At 40.3% G+C, this 23,757-nt stretch overlaps 1 protein-coding gene and 1 pseudogene across 1 annotated transcript in view; one reads left to right on the plus strand and one right to left on the minus strand.

Moving 5' to 3' along the window:
• Window positions 1-23,757, minus strand: part of WDFY2 (WD repeat and FYVE domain containing 2) — a 213,878-nt gene that overhangs the window by 147,632 nt on the left and 42,489 nt on the right. The window lies entirely within an intron of this gene.
• On the plus strand, window positions 5,505-18,527 carry LOC129150068 (60S ribosomal protein L11-like; annotated as a pseudogene).

Here is a 23,757-nt window from a genome sequence, read left to right on the forward strand (position 1 = left end):
CCAGTGCTGGTGAAAGCTAGCCTCGGTGCTCAGCTTGATACTTCCTGTGCACACTCGGGCCCAGCAGAGGCAGCCACAAACTATGGATTGCTGGTAGCTCCAAATATGTTGCCAAAGGCCAGGCACAGACAGCATCTGACATTGACCTGCACCAGAGTCCCTCCCAAAGGCCCCAGAATCAACACACCCAGTGGCCAGCTTCAGATAACATCAGAGCAGGATACAGTTAGCTTCACAAGTTAGATCCAAAGGGAGATCTCAGCAGGTACCAGGCTCAGCATGGGGTCAGCATCTGTAGAACAACTTGTATGCTGTGGTCGAGGTTGATCCTCATAGTCAGCCAACCTGAGGGTCAACCTCACATATGAATGGACCAAGAGCAAGGAAGATGCAGTTACAACAGGAAGGCCTACATAACCCACATAAGGGACATTCTTGGAGCACCCAGCTCAGGTGATCAAGGAAACTGAACCCTGGGGCTCACAGGACACCTACTACATAAGACCACACTACCAAGACTGGGAGTCTTAGAAGATATACCTAACACAGAGAAATAAACACAAAGAGAAAGGTAAAATGAGGAGACAAAGAAACAGGCCCCAAATGAAGGAGAATTTCCAGAAAAACAGCTAAATTAAATGGAGGCAAGCAACTTATAGCATACAGAATTCAAAAAAATAGTTATAGGGATGGTCAAGGAACTTGGTGAGGACTTCAAAAAAGAGAAAGCAAGCATAAAAAAAGACATAGAAACCATTAAAAAGAAATCAGAAATGAAGAATACACTAGAAGGAATAAATAGTAGGTTGGATGAAGCAGAGTATCAAATCAGCAATTTGGAATACAAGGTAACAGAAAACACCCAGTCAGAGGAGCAAAATGAAAAAAAGAATTTTAAAAAATGAGGACAGTTAAAGATCTTTGGGACAACATGAAGCGTAACAAAATCTACATCATTGGGGTAACCAGAAGGAGAAGAGAGTGAGCAAGGGATCTAGAACCTATTTGAAGAAAGCATGACTGAAATTTCCCTAACCTGGTAAAGGAAAGACATAAGTCCAGAGTGCCAAACAAGATGAACCCAAAGAGACCCACATCAAGACACATCATAATTAAAATGGCAAAGGTTAAAGACAAAGAGAGAATCTTAACAGCCGCAAGAGAAAGACAGATAGTTACCTACAAGGGAGCTCACATAAGATTATAAGCTGATTTCTCAATAGAAACATTTCAGGCCAGAAGTGACTGGCATGAAATATTCAAAGTCATGAAAAGCAAGGACCTACAAGTCTACCTTACCCAGCAAGGCTATCATTTTAAATTGAAGGAAAAATAAAGAGCTTCCAAGACAAGATAAAGCTAAAGGAGTCTGTTAACACAAAAGCAGTATTACAAGAAATGTTAAAGGGTCTTCTGAAGAAGAAGGAGGAGGAGGAGGAAGTGAGAAGGAGGAGGTGGTGGTGGAAAAGAAAACAAAATAGAGGAACACAGTTATAAAGAATAAAGTGGCAATAAATATGTACCTATCAATAATCACTTGAAATGTAAATGGCTTCAATGCTCCAATCAAAAGACTAGAGGCCCTGGCAGGTGGGTTCAGTGGCCAGAGCATGGCCCGTGCACTGAAGAGTCATGAGTTCGATTCCCAGTCAAGGGCACATTCCTGGTTGCAGATTCTATCCCCTGCCCTGGTTGGGGTGCCTGTGGAAGGCAACCAATCGATGTGCATCTCCCCCATCCCCTTCCTTCCACTCTCTCTAAAAATCAATGGAAAAAATATCCTTAGGTGAGAATTAACAAAACAACAACAACAAAAAAGACAAAGGGCAGCTGAGTGGATAAGAAAACAAGATCCATATATATGCTATCTACATGAGACCCACCTCAGAACAAAAGATACACACAGACTAAAAGTAAAGAGGTGGGAAAAGATACTTCATACAAATGCAAATGAAAAGAAAAGCTGGGGTATCCATACTTAATCAGATAAAATAGACTTCAAAACAAAGTCTACAGTAAGAGATAAAGAACATAATGATAAAAAGAGAAATCCAACAAGAGGATATAATCCTTGTAAACATTTATGCACCCAACATAGGAGTACCTAAATATGTAAAACAAATCTTGATGGACATAGAGAGACTGATAATAATATAGTCATAGTAGGGAATTTCAATACCCCATTGACATCAATGGATAGATCTTCCAGACAGAAAGTCAACAAGGAAACAGCAGCCTTAAATGACACACTAGATCAGATGGATTTCATTGATATCTTCAGAGTATTTCACCCCAAAGCAGAATATACGTTCTTTTCAAGTGTACATGGAACACTTTCTAAGATAGAACACATATTAGGACACAAAACAAGTCTCAATAAATTTAAGAAGACTGAAATCATATCAAACAACATCACCTTAATAAATTTAATAAAAAATTTATAAATAATAAAAAAGAAAATAATACAATAATTAATAAATACTAATACACGAATTAGAAAAAGAGGGCCAAAGACAAACCGCTGAATAACAACAGTTAAGAAGTGTAGAACAACAAAGCCCTGTGAAGACCTTAATGTGAGACACCAAGGAAGTAGAAGAAAAACCCTTTACTTCTCAGGCATCCCACATGTCCTAATTTTGGGGCCGGAAAATAAGGTCATTATAAACATACCTAAGAAATGAACCAAATTCACAGAAAAACATAGCTACAATTTTTTTTAAATATATTTTTATTGATTTCAGAGAGGAAAGGAGAAGTAGAGAGAGATAGAAACATCAATGATGAGAGGGAATCATTGATCTGCTGCCTCTTGCATGCCCCCCACTGGGGATTGAGCCCGCAACCCAGGCATGCGCCCTTGACTGGAATAGAATCTGGGACCCTTCAGTCCGTAGGCTGATGCTCTCTCTATACACTGAGCCAAACCAGCTAGGGCTAGCTACAATTAAAAAAAAACAAAAAAAAAAAACACTATATAGGTCACTTTTCTGAGAGAAAAAATTAGGGGTGGTGACAAACAGTATACCACAGGTTGCTAAGTTACCGAATAAAATAAGACGGGCGTCTACCCATGTTGAAATCTAGGCTTTAAAAAATGTGTGCTAGAATGATGCAACCTTCATTAGTTACCATAGCAATGAGTTTCATTTTCCAGGGGACAATTGTTATTTTTGCCACCACTGAAGTAAGGGGGGTGTGGGGGGTGTGGAGAGTAAAACCTACTGTGTTTTGAAGACCCTCTATTTTCAGGGAATGCTTTTGTAATAGATCACACATTTCAACCTCAATACAAACAGAAGGCAGTCTCTAGGGATCTGCAAACATAGGAAAACTTTGAGCAAAGGGATGTCTGTCAGTCAATGTCTTTCTGTAGTTTTCAGTCACTTGTTTAAAGGGGGGAAAATGCCTCTATTGCAGAGAATGTTGCAGAAATTCTTGGAAAACATACCTGAAAGATTAAAGATGTTTTGAAAAGCCCTATTACTCTATGATAATTTGTAATAAAAACAAACTGCCAGCCAGATTCTCATTATATGCATTCAGATCACATGTCATAAATAAACTAAACCTAATCTCCTACAGAACACTATGTATCTCTGTATTGAGAGTGTCTCCATGAATAGAAGGAGGCTGCTGCTGTGTGGCGTGAATTAAGCATCCAGGGTTTAGGGCTCAAGCTGGATGCTGTCCAGCTTCTATACCACTCTGCCAAGTAGCTCAGTTCCAAGCATTAATAACCCCATTATATACCAGACCTAAACTACTTTGCAGAATCACAGACACCTGGATTTTTTCTCATAACTGTAACAAAGCAACCTAGCAATCAGAAGCTGGAGAAGATATGTGGCTGTTTTATATTTCAAAACCCTGAGCTTTTAACGACATTCCTGCTTTAAAAATAGTAACCACCATTCTGGTCATTTGCAGGCATGTGCTTCTGCCAGGTGTAATAATTACAGATCTCCCCTTGGCATTTTAACCAGCAGGGTCATCTCTCTCAAATCAAAGGTGTGGAAACCTTTGTCATTTAGAATTTTAAAAATCACAACCAAGAGGCAATATCTTCATTGTTTTTAAAACTATAAAATGAAATTAAATGGACCCATATGCTAGGTGAAAAATTATAAATACACACAAAATACATGGAGTTGCTGTCTTTATCAGTCATTAGTAAGAGGCTTGAGAAAAAGAAGCCACCACAAGGCCTTATTCTGATAAGTTTTATTACTAAAAAGCACTACTCTGTGTCTGCAAATAGTTTCCTCGCACTGGAGACTTGTTTTGAAGATTTTGTTTTCTTGGTGATTTAATTCTTAGTGGCTATTTAATCACAGCTTCCTGTCCTTGCATAGCTGTGGTTTTAAGAGTTCCCAGACTCCCACCCTCTTACCAGCATTGCCTGCATATCTACTCTCCCATATTAGCATAATTTCCCTTCAAGCCTCAGGATTCCTCAGGCAAATTAAACTCCAGGATCATACTGTATCTTGCATATATTAGGACAGTGATATTAGCTGTCAATGCCAATTAGCAAGTCCATCTCCTCATGAGCCGATAAATTCCTTGAGGACTTTAAAAATTTTATCTTGAGTAACTCATTTCTAACTTTAATACCTACAATATTTTTATTTTGAATACATATGGTACTTAGCATTGGAGTTGCTTGAAGAGGTCATATAAATAGATAAAAAGAAAAAAAGAATGGAAAATAAAAGAGAAGAGAAAAATGAACACATTCCTAGTACAATGATAAAGAATAACCCATAGGGAAGCACTAGGAATGCACCAGAAGATCAGTGAGACTGGATGGATGGTTCCTGGTTATTACCATCAGCAATGCCATCTGTTCCTCAGCCAGAGTCCCTCACAGAAAAGAGAAATGTTGAGTACAAGCCTTGAACTGTTAGTTTGAGCAATTCAACAATATGAGAGTGTTCAACAATATTACCCATTAGGAGGAATATGGATGGAATCATTAGAAGAACAATATATATTTAAATATAGTGCTTGGCTCTGTATGCAGTGGGAAGGCACGATCTGTATCAGCTTACTTACCACTCTAGTCCTACAGCCTGCTACAGCAGGCAGGTGCGTGATAATGCTCAACAGGGACTTAATGAAATAGCAGACTGAAAGAGCAGTGAGTCAGAGAATGCCCCTGGCTGCCACTGTTCTGAATCTGTGGACTAATGAACTGCTCTTTTCCAGGGTAGTTAAATGTAGCAAAATGACCAAGAATTTCACACTTTAAAAACACAAAAGAGCTGCAGGGAGGGGAGAATAGGGAATTAATGTTTAATGAGTATGGAGTTTACGTTTGGGAAAGTGGTGATGGTGCACAACACTGAAAATATTTAATGTCACTGAATTATACACTTAAAATGGTTAAAATGGTAAATTTTATGTTGTATCTATTTTATCACAATAAAAATTTTCTTTTAATTTTAAAAGGAAAGAAAAAGGACTCTCTCTAAAACTCAATCTTCATAGAGTTGCCAAAGATGCAGCAATTAGAAGACACTGTCAACAGACTGACCCTGAGAATGTGTAAAAGGAATTCACTTGTCCACTGCAGCACGCTGCACGGTAAGGCAGCAGGGTACTCATCCAGCATTCAAATCCAACTTAACTTAAGAGTTTGGAGGAATTAGAATTGATATCCTATGAAAAAAAAGGAACAAAGGAGAACTTCCGAATCATGTGTAAGTGGGTAAGGTTACATAATGAAAGGGGATGTTTTCAAAAGACTACTTTGGCAGTAATGAGCAACATGGATTAGACAGGAGAAAAATTAAAGGCTGCAAGACCAATTGAGAGTCTACTATAGTGATCAACATGTTAGAATGCAGTAGTGGCAGGGGAATAAGGAGGAAGAACCAAATCCTAGATATGTTTCTAAGAAGAAACATATGTTTCTTAAGAGATTTTGATGGGTCCCAGAGTTCTTGGATATCCATTTTATGGGGGATTTTTTTGTTTAGTTTTCTGTTTTTGTTTTTATTAATCTTCACCCAAAGATATTTTTTCCATTGGCTTTTTTTTCTTTTTCTTTTTTTGAGAGAGAGAATGGAAGGGAGGGGAAGAGACACAGAGAGAAAAACATCGATGTCAGAGAATCACATCGACTGGTTGCCGTGGAGCCTGCAACCGAGGTACATGCCCTTGACCGGAATCTAACCCTACGACCCTTTGCGCCGACAATCTAACCACTGAGCCAAACCAGCTATGCTTCAGTATTCATTTTAAATACTGCAGAGGGCATGGGATATAGGGTGAAAGGCCTAGAGCCAACATGAGGAATCTAATAAAATACTCTATTTAAACTGGGATCCCAAAGACTACACCCTTAGTATAAGAGTTTATAAGAAATAAATCCTCCCATGCAGAAATGGAACAGCATGGAAACTTGTCTGGATAAAAATGGGGAAATTTTTTTAATTAAGTTGTTTTCCACCAGCTGACCCTCATGAAAAAAAAAAAAGTATATATTTGATCTACTTGTGTCATCTGAAAAGCCTCATGTGGAGAATTTAATTTTAATTGGTCTTACCTAGACTAATAATGTCCTCAGGTAACCAGTGAGAAGCGAAAGTAAACCCAGTCTTCCAGAGGAGCTCAACTTCAAGGAGATCTTAAAGTTGAAATGAAGGCAATGAATGACAAGGAAATTATCCCAGATCAAGTCAAAGTTCTCATTTCCTCTCCCAGATGAACTGATCAGACTACGATGATGATAATATTAAGAAAATTATTATTAATTTAGTTCTATGCGACAATGGCATTATGGAATGCAGAACAAGTTATCATTTATTGATATTTTCTGTAGTATTAACAGGTGAAATACTATAGTAAACTAAAATTCATTTAAAGTAAATCCCAGTACCCCTCCCAACAAAAACTGAGGTGGGAAGATATTTGAAACAAGATTGGCAAAAGGTTGATCATTGAAGCTGGGTGATTCGAGCATGGTTATTTTTGTGTGTTATTTATGTTTGAAATTGCCCATTGTAATTTTTTTTAACCTTGAGGTCTTGGCTCATACCAATAACTATATATAATTGTATGTCATAGAAAAACATAGCCTCCTTTGAGAGTACAGTTTATGAATAGAGAAATAGTAGTGGATATTAATTCACAAAAGTACTAGACACTTTTGTCATCCACTTAGCAATTTGAATTGGTTTAATATCCCCTGTTGGTATTAATAAATAGTTCATAGATGAAACACTATTTATAGAGAATAGATAATTTCTGGGCCTCTAAAATGAATGAACAACTTTTAAAAAGTTATGCTTTAAAAGGTATAGCTGAGGCAAATTATCTAGCATATATGCCCAAAAGAAATTGATACAAAGTATCAGAATATCCAGCTAGAAAAAGTTTTTAAGTTCTCATGCTAAATATTCTGAATATATAAATTACATAGTATATATCAATGATAAAGAAGACAACAGCACATGGACTGCTTTGAAGTTAGCACAGTAGATGAGAATGTCTATTTTCTGTAGTGCTTAAATGTATTTCATTAGGAGATTAAATTCCCTTTACTACTGGGAAACACTAAATGGCATAAATGGTTGAAAAATCTCATCACCTTTTAAAAACCCACCATATACAAATATCTTCTCCTCCTATAATCAGCCATTCTTCCTGTGGGTTCTTGAGATACATAATACATACTCATGAATGTTAATAAATCCCATAAATCAAAATCACATGGACTTCCCTTCCACATTGAATGTCCCCCATAAGCTTCCATAGAATTGCCTTGATGTATCAAAGTACATGATGCAACAAAGTGCAGATGAACCTACAATAGCAAAAATTCTTTATATGTTGGTTGAAGAAAAGTCTATTACCACAAATAATTCACTGTCTTGACTTCCCTTGGAAAGCATGCTTGATTTAAGCCATGCCAACAGAAAAGCTTACATGTAAACTCATTCAATTCACAGAGAAGCCAGAGAAACAAAACCTTCTGCTTATTAGTCAATACTCATTTATGTTTTTGTGGGGATTTTCAGGTAAAAATAATGGCCAAAACTAAATTATTTTCTAATATTCCTTTCAGGATACTTACAAAAAAGTTCTTAAATTTGTAAGAATCTTGAGCTAAGGCTGACATACCACATAGCCCCTCTACCAAAAGCTATTTTATAAAGCAAGCATATGTAAATTATTGCTCTACATAATATGCAGCAGTATTGAATTAATCCCTGCAAAAATCAAAGTCTGAAAAGTTTAGAAGTACCCAATCTTTCCACTAGACAGCATTCTCCAAGGAATTATATATGTAATAAAATGTGCAATCAGCATTTTCTGACTCACACATCATAGCTTTTCATGAATGAGTATTTAAGTATGAAGATAGATTAGCTCTCTAATCTCATTTTAATGAGTTTCTCTTTGTCTTTGAGGGACTACACTGCACAGATGTTCAATGACTCTACTCAATAGTAATTTATATTAATCCATTTAAGAATTCTGAGAATTGTGCTGATTGCACTTACTTGGGCATTCAAAATTCACCAAAATATAGTTAAAGAATAATTTAAGTAATGTAAAGTTATCTCTTCCATCCAATAGGTTCCTAATTCCTGTCAATTCCTCCTCCTTAATGTAACTTAAGTTTATCCTCTTTCTGCTATCTACATTGTCTTAGTCACACTTTCACTGATATCCACAAGAGCTTTCCGGCTGGTCTCCTGTTTCCTTTTTCATCCTTCTCTGATCCCTCACTCAGCCACTGAGAAGTCATCGTTCTAAAATGCAAATCCAATTATGTCACAATCTTCAATGATTTGGGGATCAAGTCCAATTCTATGGCCTATGAGATTCCCCAGGATCTGACTCCTGTTTGCTTCTCTAGCCCCACCCACCCCAGCTGCCCAATACTCTATCCAAACTACTCTTAGTTCTCTAACTCAGTCAACAGGCATACTTTTTGTTGGATTTCATAGGTCAGAAAAAACAAACAGAAACTAAAACTAAAAGTGTTAAACATAGGGTTGTCACCTTTTTATTCTGCCAAGAAAAACACACACACTTATTAGATGAGATGGAATTAATTGACATTTACAGAACATTTCACCCCAAAGCTATAAAATATACATTCTTCTCAATTGCACATGGAACATTTCAAAGATATACCATATGTGAGCACACAAACTAAGTCTCTACAAGTTCAAGAAGATTGAAATCATATCAAGCATCTTCTTGGAGCACAATGGCATGAAATTAAAATCAACTACAATAAAAACACTCAGAAGCATTCAAACACATGAAGACTAAATAGCATGTTATTAAACAATGAATAGGTTATCAAAGAGATCAAGAAACAAATAAAAACTTCCTGGAAACAAATAAAAATGAATACACAACAACCCAAAATTTATGGGACACAGTGAAAGCAGTCCTGAGAGGGAAGTTCATAGCACTACAGGCCTACATCACAAAACAAGAAAAAACTTCTAATAAACTATCTAACCCTACAACTTGAAGAATTAGAAAGAAAACAAAAAGAAAAGCCCAAAGTAGAAGGAGGGAAATAATAAAGATCAGAGGGGAAATAAATGACTAGAGACTAAAAAAACAATACAAAAGATCAATAAAACCAAAAGTTCATTCTTTGAAAAGATAAATAAGATTGATGAACCATTAGCAGGACTCATCAAGAAACAAAGAGAGGACCTGAATAAACAAAATCAGAAACAAAGGAGGGAAAGTAACAACTAACCCCATTGAAATACAAAGGATCCTAAAAAAAATACTATGAACAACTATAGTCTAACAAGGATGAAATGGACATATTCCTAGAAAAAATATAATCTTCCAAAACTCCATCAGGAATAATCAGAAAACCTGAATATGCCGATAACTATTAATGAAGTAGAAGCAGTAATCAAAACACTCCCAGCAAACAAAAGCCCTGGTCCAGAAGGTTTCACAGGGGAGTTTTACCAAATATTTGAAGAAGAACTAACACCCATCCTCCTGAAACTATTCCAAAATTCCAAGAGAAAGCAATACTTCCAAGCTCTTCTTATAAGGCTAGCATTAGCCTAATTAATTCCAAAACCAGACAAAGACACTATAAAGAAAGAGAATTACATGCCAATATCCCTGATGAACATAGGTGCTAAAATCCTCAACAAAATATTAGCAAATCAGATCCAGCAATATCTTTAAAAGATCATACATCGTGACAAGGTGGGATTTATTGCGGGGATGCAAGGCTGACACAATAAAAAACAAATCAATAAATGTGATACATCACATAAACAAATTGGAAGACAAAAATCACATGAGCATATCAATTGATGCTTTCTGCATTAGACAAAATCCAACGCCCTTTTGGAGGGGGGGTGTTAATCCACATGACGATATTTTTCCATTGATTTTTAGGGAGAGCGGGAGGGAGAGAGAGAGAAACATTGATGTGAGAGAAACACAGGATTGGTTGCCTCCTGCGGAAGCCCCGACCAGGAGGCTGCAACCAAGGTATGTGCTCTTGACCGGAATCGAACCTGGGACACTTCAGTCCACAGGCTGACGCTCTATCCATTGAGCCAAACTGGCTAGGAATCCAATGCCCTTTTTTGATAAAAACTCTCAGCAAAGTGGGATTAGAGGGGTCACATACCTCAACATAATAAAGACCATCCTATATAATAAAAGCCTACTATGCTAAGTGTCCAGTTGTCCAGTCATCCGTTCAACCAATCAAAGCTTAATATGCTAATGATATGCTAAGGCCACTCAACTGCTCGCTATGACGTGCACTGATCACCAGGGGGCAGACAGTTGACCAACTGACCAGTCTCTATGACGTTCACTGACCACCAGCGGGGAGATGCTCTGACCGGTAGGTTAGCTTGCTGCTGGGGTCTGGCCGATTGGGACTGAGCGAGATAGGCCAGACATGCCTTGGAGCCTTCCTGCGGTCCCTCCCTGGTTGGCCAATGTCCTGCGTTCCTCCCCGGCCATGATCGTGCACTGGTGGGGTCCCTCGGACTGGCCTGCGCCCTCTCACAATCTGGGACCCCATGGCAGATGTCGGAGAGCCGGTTTCGGCCCAATCCCGCTCAACGCAGGACCTTCCCCCTGGTGATCAGTGCACTCCCACAGGGGGAGCACCGCTCAGCCAGAAGCCGGGCTCACAGCTGGCGAGCACAGCGGCGGGAGCCTCTCACCTCTGTGGCAGCAGGAACGAGGGGGGTGGGGGGGGGGGGGAGTAAGCCATCAGTCAGACATCCCCTGAGGGCTCCCAGACTGTGAGAGGGCACAGGCCAGGCTGAGGGACCCCCGAGTGCACGAATTTCGTGCACCGGGCCTCTAGTATATAATAAACGTACAGCCAAAATCATACTCAATGGGCAAAAACTAAAAGCATTTCCCCGAAGAACAGGAACAAGACAGGCATTCATGTTTTCACCACTCTTATTCAACATAGTACTGAAGTCCTACCCACAGTGATCAGACAAGAAGAAGAGATAAAAGGCATCCAAATTGAAAAGGAGGAAGTAAAACTGTCATTATTCGCAGATGATATGATATTGTACATAAAAACCTTAAATACTCCACCAAAACACTACTAGATTCAATAAATGAATTCCACAACATAACAGGATACAAAATCAATACCAAGAAGTCATTGGCATTTTTATACACAAACTAGAGGCCCAGTGCACAAAATTTGTGCACTGGGGGGAGGGGGGGGGTGGTGGTGTCCCTCAGCCCAGCCTGCACCCTCTCCAATCTGGGACTCCTCGAGGGATGTCCGATTGCCTCTCACAATCCAAGACTGCTGGCTCCCAACCGCTCACCTGCCTGCCTGCCTGATTGCCCCTAACTGCTTCTGCCTGCCAGCCTAATCACCCCCTAACCACACCCCTGCCAGCCTGATCGACACCTAACTGCTCCCTGGCTGGCCCGATTGCTCCTAACTGCCATCCCCTGCCGGCCTGGTCACCCCTAACTGACCTCCCCTGCCAGTCTGGTTGCCCTTATCTGTCCTCCCGTGCAGGCCTGGTTGCCCCAACTGCCCTCCCTTGTCAGTCTGGTCACCCCTAACTGCCCTCCCCTGCAGGCCTGGTCACCCCCAACTTCCCTGCAGGCCTGGTACCCCCAACTTCCCTCCCCTATAGGCCTGGTCCCCCCCCAACTGCCCTCCCCTGCTGGCCTGGTCACCCCTAACTGCCTTCCCTGCTGGCCTGATTGTCCACAACTGCCTTCCCCTGCATACCTGGTCCCCCCCAAACTGCCCTCCCCTGCAGGCCTGGTCCCCCCCCCCCAAACTCCCTCCCCTGTAGGCCTGGTCCCCCCCAACTGCCCTCCCCTGCTGGCCTAGTCACCCCTAACTGCCCTCCCTGCTGGCCTGATTGCCCACAACTGCCCTCCCCTGCATACCTGGTCTCTACCAACTGCCCTCCCTGCAGGCCTGGTCCCCCCCAACTGCCCTCCCCTGCAGGCCTGGGTCCCCCCAACTGTCCTCCCCTGCAGGCCTGGTCCCCCACAACTGCCCTCCCTTGCTGGCCTGGTCTTCCCCAACTGCCCTCCCCTGCTGGCCTGGTCACCCCTAACTGCCCTCCCTTGCCAGCCTGGTCACCCCTAACTGCCCTCCCCTGCAGGCCTGGTCACCCCCAACTGCCCTCCCCTGCAGGCCTGGCCCACCCCCCCAACTTCCCTCCCCTGCAGGCCCGGTCATCCCTAACTGCCCTCCCTACTGGCCTGATTGCCCACAACTGCCCTCCCCTGCTGACCTGGTTCCCCCCAACTGCCCTCCCCTGCAGGCCTGGCCACTCCCAACTGCCCTCCCCTGCAGGCCTGGTTACCCCCAACTGCCCTCCCCTGCAGGCCTGGTCCCCTCAACTGCCCTCCCTTGTTGGCCTGGTTTCCCCCAACTGCCCTCCTCTGCCAGCCTGGTCATCCCCAACTGCCCTCCTCTGCTGGCCTGGTCACCCCTAACTGCCCACAACTGCCCTTCCCTGCCAGCCATCTTGTGGTGGCCATCTTGTGTCCACATGGGGGCAGCCATCTTTGACCACATGGGGGTGGCCATCTTGTGTCTTGGAGTGACGTTCAATTTGCATATTACTCTTTTATTATATAGGATAATGAAAACTCTCAGAAAGAGAAACTAAATAAACAATCCCTTTTACCATTGCAACAAAAAAATTAAGATACTTAGGAATAAAGTTAACCAAGGAGGTAAAAGACCTGTACTTGGAAAACTACAGAACATTGAAGAAAGAGATAGAGAAAGATATAAACAAGTGGGAGAATATACGGTGTTCATGTATTAATAGAATCAACATCATTAAAATGGCCATACTACCCAAAGCAAGCTATAGATTCAATGCAATCCTTATTAAAATACCAACAGCATATTTCACAGATCTAGAATAAACACTTCAAAAATGTATATGGAACCAAAAAAGACCCCGAATTGCCGTAGGAATCTTGAGGAAGAAGAACAAAGTTGGCGGGATCACACTACCAGATATCAAGTTACACAACAAAGCCACTGTAATCAAAACAGCCTGGTATTGTCACAAGGACAGGCACACAGATCAATGAAACAGAGACCCCAGAAATCTAACCAAGACATTACACATAATTGATATTTGACAAAGGAGGCAAGAGCATACAATGGAGTCAAGATAATCTCTTCAATAAAAGGTGCTGGGAAAATTAGACAGATACATGAAAAAAAAAAAAAAAAAGAAACTAGCCCTGGTTGGTTTGGTTCAGTGGACAGAGTGTGGGCCTGCGAATTGAAGGGTACCGGGTTCAAATCCGGGTCAAGGGCACATACCTGGGTTGCGGGCTCCATCCCCAGTAGGGGATGTGCAGGAGGCAGCCGATCAATGATTCTCTCTCATCATTGATGTTTCCATCTCTCTCTCCCTCTCCTTTCCTCTCTGAAATCAATAAAAATATTTTTAAAAACAATGAAACTAGACCACCAACTTACACCATACAGAAGAATAAACTCAAAATGGATAAAATACTGAAATGTATGTCAGAAACCATAAGAATCCTAGAAGAAACCATACGCAGCAAAATCTCAGACATCTCTCATAGCAATATGTTTACAGATACATCTCCTAGGGAACTAAGGAGAAAATAAACAAATGGAACTACATCTGTACAGCAAAAGAAACCATCAACAAAGTGATAAGAGAGTCCATTGCATGAGAGAATATATTTGCCAATGATACATCTGATAAGTGATTAATATCCAAAATATATAAGGAACTTATAAAACTTAACAAAAGTAAGACAAAAATCCAATTAAAAAATGAGTAAAGGCCTAAATATATACTTCTCCAAAGTGGACATAAAGAAGGACAAGAGACATATGAAAAAACTAGAGGCCTGGTGCATGAAAATTCATGCACTGGAGCAGGGGTGGGGTGGGGTCCCTCAGCCCGGCCTGCCTCCTCTCACAGTTGGGAGACCTCAGGGGCCTCCCGGGAGGCGACCTGGCGATCAGGGGAAGGTGATGCCCCCATCACACCTCTGATTAATTTCAGAGGGAAGGTGGGTGTGAGAAAGTGGGTGGGGGGGAGATTAAATAGGAAACTTATATGCATGTATGCATAGCCCTTGAATACAGACAATAGCGTGTGAAGGCTTTGGAGGGGTGAGTGCCGGATGGGGGTGGGGGGGTCAATGGGGAAAAAAAATCAAAGGGGACCTCTCTAATAATATAAACAATAAAGTTAAATGTTTCTTAAAAAGTCTGTGTTACACATGGAACAGTATTTTAAGATGTAATGATAATTAACAATTATTGAGCACTTACACTGAGCCAAGCTCAGTTTTAATTACTTTATGAGAATTATGATTTAATCTTTACATGTATCCTATAGATTGACACTATCACTAAGCCCATTTTCAAGATGATAAAACTGAGGTCCAGAGAGATTAAGTAATTTACTTAACCTTTCAGGCATTAAAGAAGTCAGAATTCAAACCAGAAGTCTGTCTCCAATCCCTATGCACTTAACAATTATTCTTGTCACTGAAGGAAGACTCAAATATCATGGTACTGTACTAAATTAAACAGACTGACCAATGGAACAGAACTAAAAGCATATATGCTAATTAGCATACTAAAAAGTTATTATAGTGAGGGAAAGATTAATTATACAATAAACTTGTATAATTTTATTGTGATGCCCTAATTAGTTCCCAAAAAGTGGACCCTTACCTCACATAATTTATTAAAATAAAAGTCAGTGGTTTAAAGAATTACATGTGAGTACCTGGAACCAACATGATGCATAAGACCACTACTTTGTCTCATCATTCCTTGCTAAAATGACCCAACTGACATGATAGAGAAAATTCTTCACCACCTACTGACCACTTCACAGGAGCCCCATCCAAAACCTGAACCCTTGAGGAGAGTGAGCAGGAGATGGTTTAGAAAAGAGAGTAGTGAATAAAGAGCCTAATCAGCAGCCAGTTCCCAAAACCTCAACAATAAAATTGCCGCCATTCATTAGCTATTGAGAACCAAACACCCTACTAAGTGCCTTAGAGTGTTAATAAATTTAAATATTATTATACACACGAGTAAACTGGTGCTCGGAGGTTAAACAAGATGCCCAATGTCACACAGCTAATAGTAGCAAAGCCAGGATTGGAACACAATGGCTATCAGTCCCAAACTTTAAACTCCACTACACAGAGAGGGGCCACGTCCACCAGGATCTCATCTTCAGAGCCTGCAGACAGCTTCTGGGTAGAAGCAGAGGCTGGGAGCAAGGCAGTGCTGGAAAAGAGTCATGCTAGAGGTTCTGCCTGGATGCCAGGCCAGCCAGCTATGCAAGGGAAAGGGAAACTACTCCAGTAGGCTCAGAGCTGCCAAGACAACACAAAAGAGAGACTGTTCGGCAACAAAGGGGGACTTTGCCCTGCAGCTGTCTCCCACTGCCGACAGGTCCATCTCTACCCCACACAAACTATTAGAACTCTAAGCTGTTGATGAGAAATTACAATAAATCTAACTTTTACCCTATGTTTGCCTGTAATGAAAAGAACTGGACACGGTCTACACAATTTCCGATAAAGCATTATTTCAGTTCCCCAAACTGAATAAACTAGACCTCACTTGGCAGATGAGCAAACAGACAAGCAAGCAAACTAGATAGAAGAGACTCAAATATTTTAAGAGACATGGAATAATCTGAATAACTGCAAGAAACAAGATAAGCTTACAAATCTTAAAATTTACATTCTCAGTGAACTTCAAACTGATAGTGAATCACTGATAACAAACATTACTTCAAGGAAAGGTGAAAAGGGAGTAACAAGAAATAGTATTTGAAAGCAAAAAGTGAAACTAGTGGCCTAAAGCATGGAGGCAGTGAAATGCAGACTGGCTACTGCATAAAATTAGTGCTCAATGAAATCTCCCAGAATTCACAGGAAAATAATAAAAAACTATAAATTATCAGTGAAAAAGATAAAACCTGAACAACAGATCCAGAAGATCAAATATGTATATAACAGGAATTCCAGAAAGAGAAGGGAGAGGTAAGTAAAGCAGAAATATTAATTAAGTAAATAATGGCGGGGGGCTTAAAAATGAGTTTTTCAAACTGAAATTATGCACAGAACTTGGCAGAATTAATCATAAAAAATCCACACATCCCATAATTTCTGAATGTCAAGGAGAAAAAAAATTTAATAGACATAGGAACCTCCACCAAGATTTTAAAAAAAAAGGCGGGGGGAGGCTATATGAATGAGATGGACATCAGGCTTCTCACTTGCCCTACTAACTGCTAAAAGACCATGGAGTAAGGTTTGTAGGACTTGGAAGGTAAAAGACTGTGACCTAGTAAGAATCCCAAATTTAACTAAAGTATCAATATTGTAATTATCATGATTTTAAAGCAAATGAAAAATATTAATAGACATAGAAAGATAACAATGTACTTTCCACATATTCTTTCTGGAAAAAAATTCTTAAGAAAGGGGCACATATAATCAATTAAAAAATAAATTAAAAGAACTCAAGAAAGTAGAAGATATTTGAAAGTATAGATATAGATAAGTATAAAACAAATAGCAGTGAGCAATAAAAGTAACAAAACTACAGTGATCTAAATTATGTATGCTAATGGTGTTGAAATCATGATACAAATATTCAGCAAGGAGGCTTGAAAGCAAAATGCTAAAAAAAATTATATGAACAAATATTTCTAATTATTTAAACAAAATTTAGGATATAAAGGGAAGGAAGAAAAGAATGTGGTGAAGCTTATATAGTTTAGGGGAGCTCCACAGCTACTGCTCCAATGATAAGTTCAAATATTAAACGTACCCACAATTATAACAAAAATTAGACATATTTAACTTCCAAGTCACAAGGAAATTTAAAGAAAATTCAAGACAAAACTCAGAAAAGGGTAAACAATAAGAAAGCATAATAATTTGAAAACCTAACACAAGATGCCATGGGTAAGACCAAACATTCAGTGAATATTAATGAGTAAAATATGCCTATTAAAACACACACACACACACTGGGTTACTAAATGAGGAAATATGTGCTAAAGTATCAGGCATAGAGTAGATGCTAAAAAAATAGTGTATATAAATAAAGAAATAACATTGCAGGCACTATAGTGAATCAAACATTTTTAAGAAGAAGAAGAAGAAAGAAGAAAGAAGAAAGAAGAAAGAAGAAGAAGAAGAAGAAGAAGAAGAAGAAGAAGAAGAAAAGCAAACTTTACCAGTTTAAAACTCCAAAATTTTCATTAAAAAAAAATGTTTTAAAATCTCACGATGAACTGGCAAGAAAATAAAGGAAATCCCGCAGAGGTCAAAAACTTAATAAAGTGTATAATCTTTAATCCACAAATTCCACTCATAGTAATTTAGTCTACATTCACATGTTTTAAAAGAAAGAAATCTCTTCCTGTTTCTCATCAAGGCGCAGGATTAAGGGGAAAAGGAGAACCCCTGAGGGAACTTCGCATCCACAGGCTCTGCCTCAACATCTGTGTGGGGAAAAGTGGAGACAGACTGATCCGGGCAGCCAAGGTCCTGAAGCAGCTCACAGGCCAGACCCGTGTGTTCTCCAAAGCCAGATACACTGTCAGATCCTTTGGCATTAGGAGAAATGAAAATATTGCTGTCCACTGCACAGTCCATGGGGCTGAGGCAGAAGAAATCTTGGAGAAAGTTCTGAAGGTGTGAGAGTACAAATTACAAAAAAATTACTTCTCAGATTCTGGAAACTTTGGTTTGGGGATCCAGAACACCTCAATCTGGGGATCAAATATGACCCAAGCATTGGTATCTACGTCCTGGACGTCTATATGGTACTGGTAGGCCAGGTTTCAGCAGAAGACAAGAAACGCAGGACAGGTTGCATTAGGGCCAAACACAGAATCAGCAAAGAGAAGGCCATGTGCTGGTTCCAGCAGAAGTATGATGGGATCATCCTTCCTGGCAAATAAATTCCAGTTTCAATACAAAAGGCGAAAAAAATATTTTCAGTGGGAAAAAAAAAAAAAGGAAGAAATCATGCATGGGAGGAATTAATAAATTCAAGACAGTTTTCTCAGTTTGGGGTTGTTTGGGCTGCAAATAAAAGAAACCTAACTAAAGTGACTTAAACAAAAAGGATCTATTTAAACAAAAGGACTAGAAGGCAGGCACTCCAGGTTGATTCAGTAGCTCAAATACCTATATGGCTAAGGCTCCGTATTTCTGCCCATCACTTCCAGTGTGTGAGAAACATCATGTTAGGCAAATGCGGGGTTTAAAAGACTGTATATATAAAATGATCTTTACTAAAATCAGAGAAAAAGAAGAGTTCAAGGAAATCTGTTAACAGTGGTTGCTGTAAGATGGTGAGATCGTGAGTGGTTTTTTACCTCATGTTTCATGTATTTTTTGGTGCTTTACCTATTTTTATAAAAATGTAATACATGTACAAACTGAGAAAATAAAAATATATACATATATCAAAATATTAAAAAGAGAAGTGCTGCTAAAGAAAGAACCTCGATTATCCTTTGGCCATAATGACATAGGTACTTTCTCCTTGTTTTCCAATCAGAATTCTTTCAAATTTATTAACTACATATCGGAGTTTTCTAATTCTCCACCACATGCAGCACAGCAGTTTAGTGTAAAAAGCTCAGGATATTAATGATTATGGTCTATGTAGGGTATAACACTTTATAGTACTTAATAAAGCCCTTATCACATGAACTTTATTTCATTATTCACTATACAGTATAACCCATAAAGATAAATAGAAAAAAATAAAAATAGGTAAATAGAGCATTTTGCACTGAGGAACTTGAAGCTTTAATAATTCAAGAGCCTTTCCCAAAATCACATTAATTGGGAAACTTAAATACAATTTATCCCAATAACATTCTCTTTTCATATATCATATTTCATTAAGATAATATTAAAATACACTCGTGGTTACATTGCATCAATTTCCAAGGGGCTCAAATTCTTTTAGACATTTAATTAATACCAATAACCATCAGTACTCCTAAATCTACTGTAGGCAAAAATGAATGTTTAAATAGAGACCAAAGCTGATCAGGAGAAACCTACACTATCCACTTGGTGTGCTTCAGTGACTTCCTTCTGTTACCTGCCTCACATCATGAGGTAATCAGAACAGCTCAAGGGGCTTCCCACTTAGATACTAATTTCAGAGGCATCTTCCAAGACTGTCTTCTCATTAGCTTAAAACTAAAATTTTGGAATTTAGAATTTCAATTTTAAACTAAAGGACACCTGAGCAATAATCTAGTCAAATTTCTCATTTCATATACAAGGAAACTGTCAATGCAGTTTAAATCCATCAAAATGGATCAGTTATGAACACAAATGCTCCACTGAGCACAGAAAGATGTCTTTAGAAGATATCTAAACCCTGCAAGAATTTATCCTGCTGCTTAAGCTTTACTGATACTTATGATCCTATTTTTAAAATGCTAGTCAATCAATTTATAAGGCCCTTTTTAGATATTACAAATCCTCAAGTAAAAAAATTCCACTCAGTTAAACATGACATGCAGAGTAAAGTAGCTAAATGGCATCTACTTGTCTCCAGCCACAAGAAATGGAAATGAATCTCTGCCTTTTTGGTTATTTTGTTGCTGTCTTTAGTAATGTGACATAAGATATTACAGAGAAGAATTTGTAAACATTAAATTGTAAACAAAAAACTCAATGAAATGGAATTTGTGTTAGGTTTGTTTCATTTTGTTTTAGGCCCTGCCACAATAATCACATAAATTATGAAATGTAATATACTTCATTATAAAAAATTAAACTATAAACACCTATGATGTTAAATCATCAATTAAAATTAATGGTTTGAGCCAGTGGTGGAAAAGAGGAAGGGGATATTTAATGAGCCTTGCACAACAGATGATGGTTCCTATAACTCTACATGGCCTGGTATGATCCTTACAAAACCTCTAACAAGTAGGTTTGCAAAAAACCCAGTTGCACAGAGAAGGAAACTGAGGCTTAAAGGCAGTTAACTTATTCAAGCCTCACCAATAATCTGAACCAGACCAGTTCCATTCGAAACCCTGTCTTCCCCCTACTATGCAAATGCTGCTACAAATGTGTAAGAACAAGAAAAGATCTAGGACTTATTGTTGAAGAATTTATGTTCTAAAGACAAACTTGGGCTTCATGCCCTCACTTAGAAGTTCCAGATTTCGTAGGAAATTCTAAAATATTAATTCCCCTTCAGCATCCCCTTCAGCCCTCCCCAGATCCTCACTGTTAGGCACTAGTGTGGCAGCCAGGGGCTCTGGGTCACCCATCTATCAAGAAGAGTTCACTATAAATTCTTAGCCAGCCTCATTCATAAACATATGAACAACATATGACAATATTAAAACAATCAACAGAAATAACTCACTGGAGTGCTAAGTATTAAATGCTACGTCAGGTGAAAATTCCCTCCCTCAAGATCAGTTTCCTTTTCGAAGTCCTGGCTGCATCTCATCCCTGCCCTGTCAGCATCTGGCCCTCAACTAGGGCTAGTTGCACTGAGCTGGCTAATATGGGCTGAATTCCACATGATTTTAGTTGGCCTCAGTAATATTTTTGCTTAGTTCTCAAGTCCAGAGGTACTTATTCTACAAATGGCTGCCATTTTTGTACTGAACTGAAACCCTCCAAATTGAGGCATATTTTTATTAGCTCATTAAGGATAAGTACCAAATTTTGGTAGTGATTGGTGTGGTGAAGGGTGGAGTAATTTTGCTTTGTACGTTACAAATATACTCGGGGCCCAGTGCATGAATCCGTGCACCTTGAAAAGAACTGTGGGCCGTAAGGCTGTGGTGGGCACAGGGGTGGGTCTTGGCTCATCCTCCGCTCCCCCTCCCAGCCCCTCCTGCCGTGGCCCCCGGTCCCCACACTGCCGGCATCCCTGCTCCCACTGTTGCCACTCTCCTGCGCTGACGGCATCAGCCCCGTTTGCACCCGCTGACGGCAGTGCAGAGTGATTGGGGCTGGTGCCAGCAGTGGGTGTGAGCAGGGCCGGTGCCATCAGTGGGTGCGAGCGGGCAGCTGCTGCCCTGATCGCCCCTCAGGAGCAGAGGGAGGTGGAGAAGCCCTCAGGGGCGATAGGGGCCGGCAGCTGCCGCTCACACCCACTGACGGCGCAGAGCGATCAGGACCAGCGCCAGGCACCGGCAGTGGGTGCGAGAGGCAACTCTGGCACTGGCTGCAGGCACAAGTGGGACCAGCGCTGGCACTGAGTGCAAGCAGCGGCTCCGGAGCTGGCAGCGTGTGCGAGCGGGGCCAGTGTCGGCAGCAGGTGTGAGAACAATGAATTTTCAGTAACTACCAGAGGCTCGCCCCAATGACAGCAACCGGCACCCTGCCTTGGTCTGGCGCCCCCACTCACCTGCTCCACCATCCCACCGTGCCTGACGCCCGCCATGTTCTGCGCACGCCCCCTAGTGGTGAGTGCAGGTCATAGCGACCGGTTGTTGGGTTGTTCTGCCATTTGGTCTATTTGCATATTAGCCTTTTATTATATAGGATTTTTTTTTTGTTAATCCTTACCCGAGGATATTTTTTCTATTGATTTTTTTAGATAGAGTGAAAGAGAGAGGAGGAAGACAGAGAGAGAGAGATTGGTTGCCTCCCAAACGTACCCCAATCAGGGCTGGGAATCCAACCTGCAGCCCCAGGTTCATGCCCTTGACTGGGAATTGAACCCGAGATACTTCAGTGTTCTGGTTGAAACTCTAACCACTGAGCAAACTGGCCAGGGCTAAATATCTTTTTTTTTAAGAATTATTACCTTTAATGTGTAAAGATACACATTTTCACTTTTATTACACAACTGGGGCTAAAGGATAGCTACATTCTTTCCAGCGTTAAAACAAGATTAAACTCAAGAAACCTGAGTTTTGCATCCCAAATGTTTACATGAACAAATGGTATACACATGCGTGCTTAATAGGAGAAATCATCATACCAATTCCAGAAATGTATGTGGCTAAAGTGCTGTTTAATCAGAATATACTTGACCATTAACCACTAAGTGTGAATTATGAAATTATAGGTACCTGTGACAGGTACCCAACCACCTCTCACTACCTCTGCCACCATCATCCTGGTCAAAGCCACCATCACCTCTCCTACTGCCATGACCTCCCAATTGGTCTTCCAGCTTCTGTCCTTACTCACCCCAACCCTGCACTTAGTTGACTCTCACACCATCAGGTGACACAATTAAACAAGTTAAATCTCATCACCTCCTGCAGTGGCTCCTGTTTTACCAGAAGGAAAGCCACCATCTTTATAATGGTCTGTAACACAATATTCCATCCTGTGACGTCCCCCCTGACCTCGTCTCTTAGCACTGCCCTCCTAGCCACACTGCCTCCCTGCCTAACATCAGGAACATTCCTGCCACGGTGCCTTTGCACTGGCTGTTCCATCTGCCAAGAAAATTCATGCCCAGACAGCTTCATGGCTAATCCTCTCACCCTTCCAATCTTGATTCAAATATCACCTTCTCAGTGAGAACTACACTAGCCATCCCTTTTCAGAAAGTGGAAACTCCACCTCCGTCCACCCCGTATCTGTATTCCCAAGTCCTTTTATCCTGCTCTGATTTTGTTCACAGTGCTCATCATCTTCTAACACCCTCTTTACTTACCTTTTATGATTATTGTTTATTTCTCCCCAGAATATAAGCTCCACAGGGGTAAGGATCTTTGTTTTGTTTACTAATATTATCCCCTGCCTAGAATAGTGTCTGATAGTCAGGAACTCAACTAACATTTGTTGAACACATGCTAAATTAACATAAAGTGAACGCAGCCTAATGCAGTCACATAGAGATCCCAATACACAAGATTCTTGCCACTTTCAGTGATGAATGGAACCAAGGAAAGCAAATCAGGAGTCACAACCATGCAAGAGTGATGGCTCACACCACTGTTCTTGGGACCAGTACTACAAATACTCAGTCAAGGCCCAAGAGAGAGCATCTGGAATGAAATCTGAACTCCTGCTCTTAGCAAATTCTATCAGAATCCAGCAGTAATATGTCCACAGCTATCGCAAGTAAATGTGTGCCTGGAGTAGCCCTCTACTGAAATGAATCAATGTCACTATACACCGAGTGGCCAGATTATTATGATCTCTGAACGCATAATAATTGGCCACTCAGTGTATATCCTATATAATAAAAGGCTAATATGCAAATTGTCCCCT

Source organism: Eptesicus fuscus, chromosome 8 (genome assembly GCF_027574615.1).
Source record: "Eptesicus fuscus isolate TK198812 chromosome 8, DD_ASM_mEF_20220401, whole genome shotgun sequence".
NCBI lineage: Eukaryota > Metazoa > Chordata > Mammalia > Chiroptera > Vespertilionidae > Eptesicus > Eptesicus fuscus.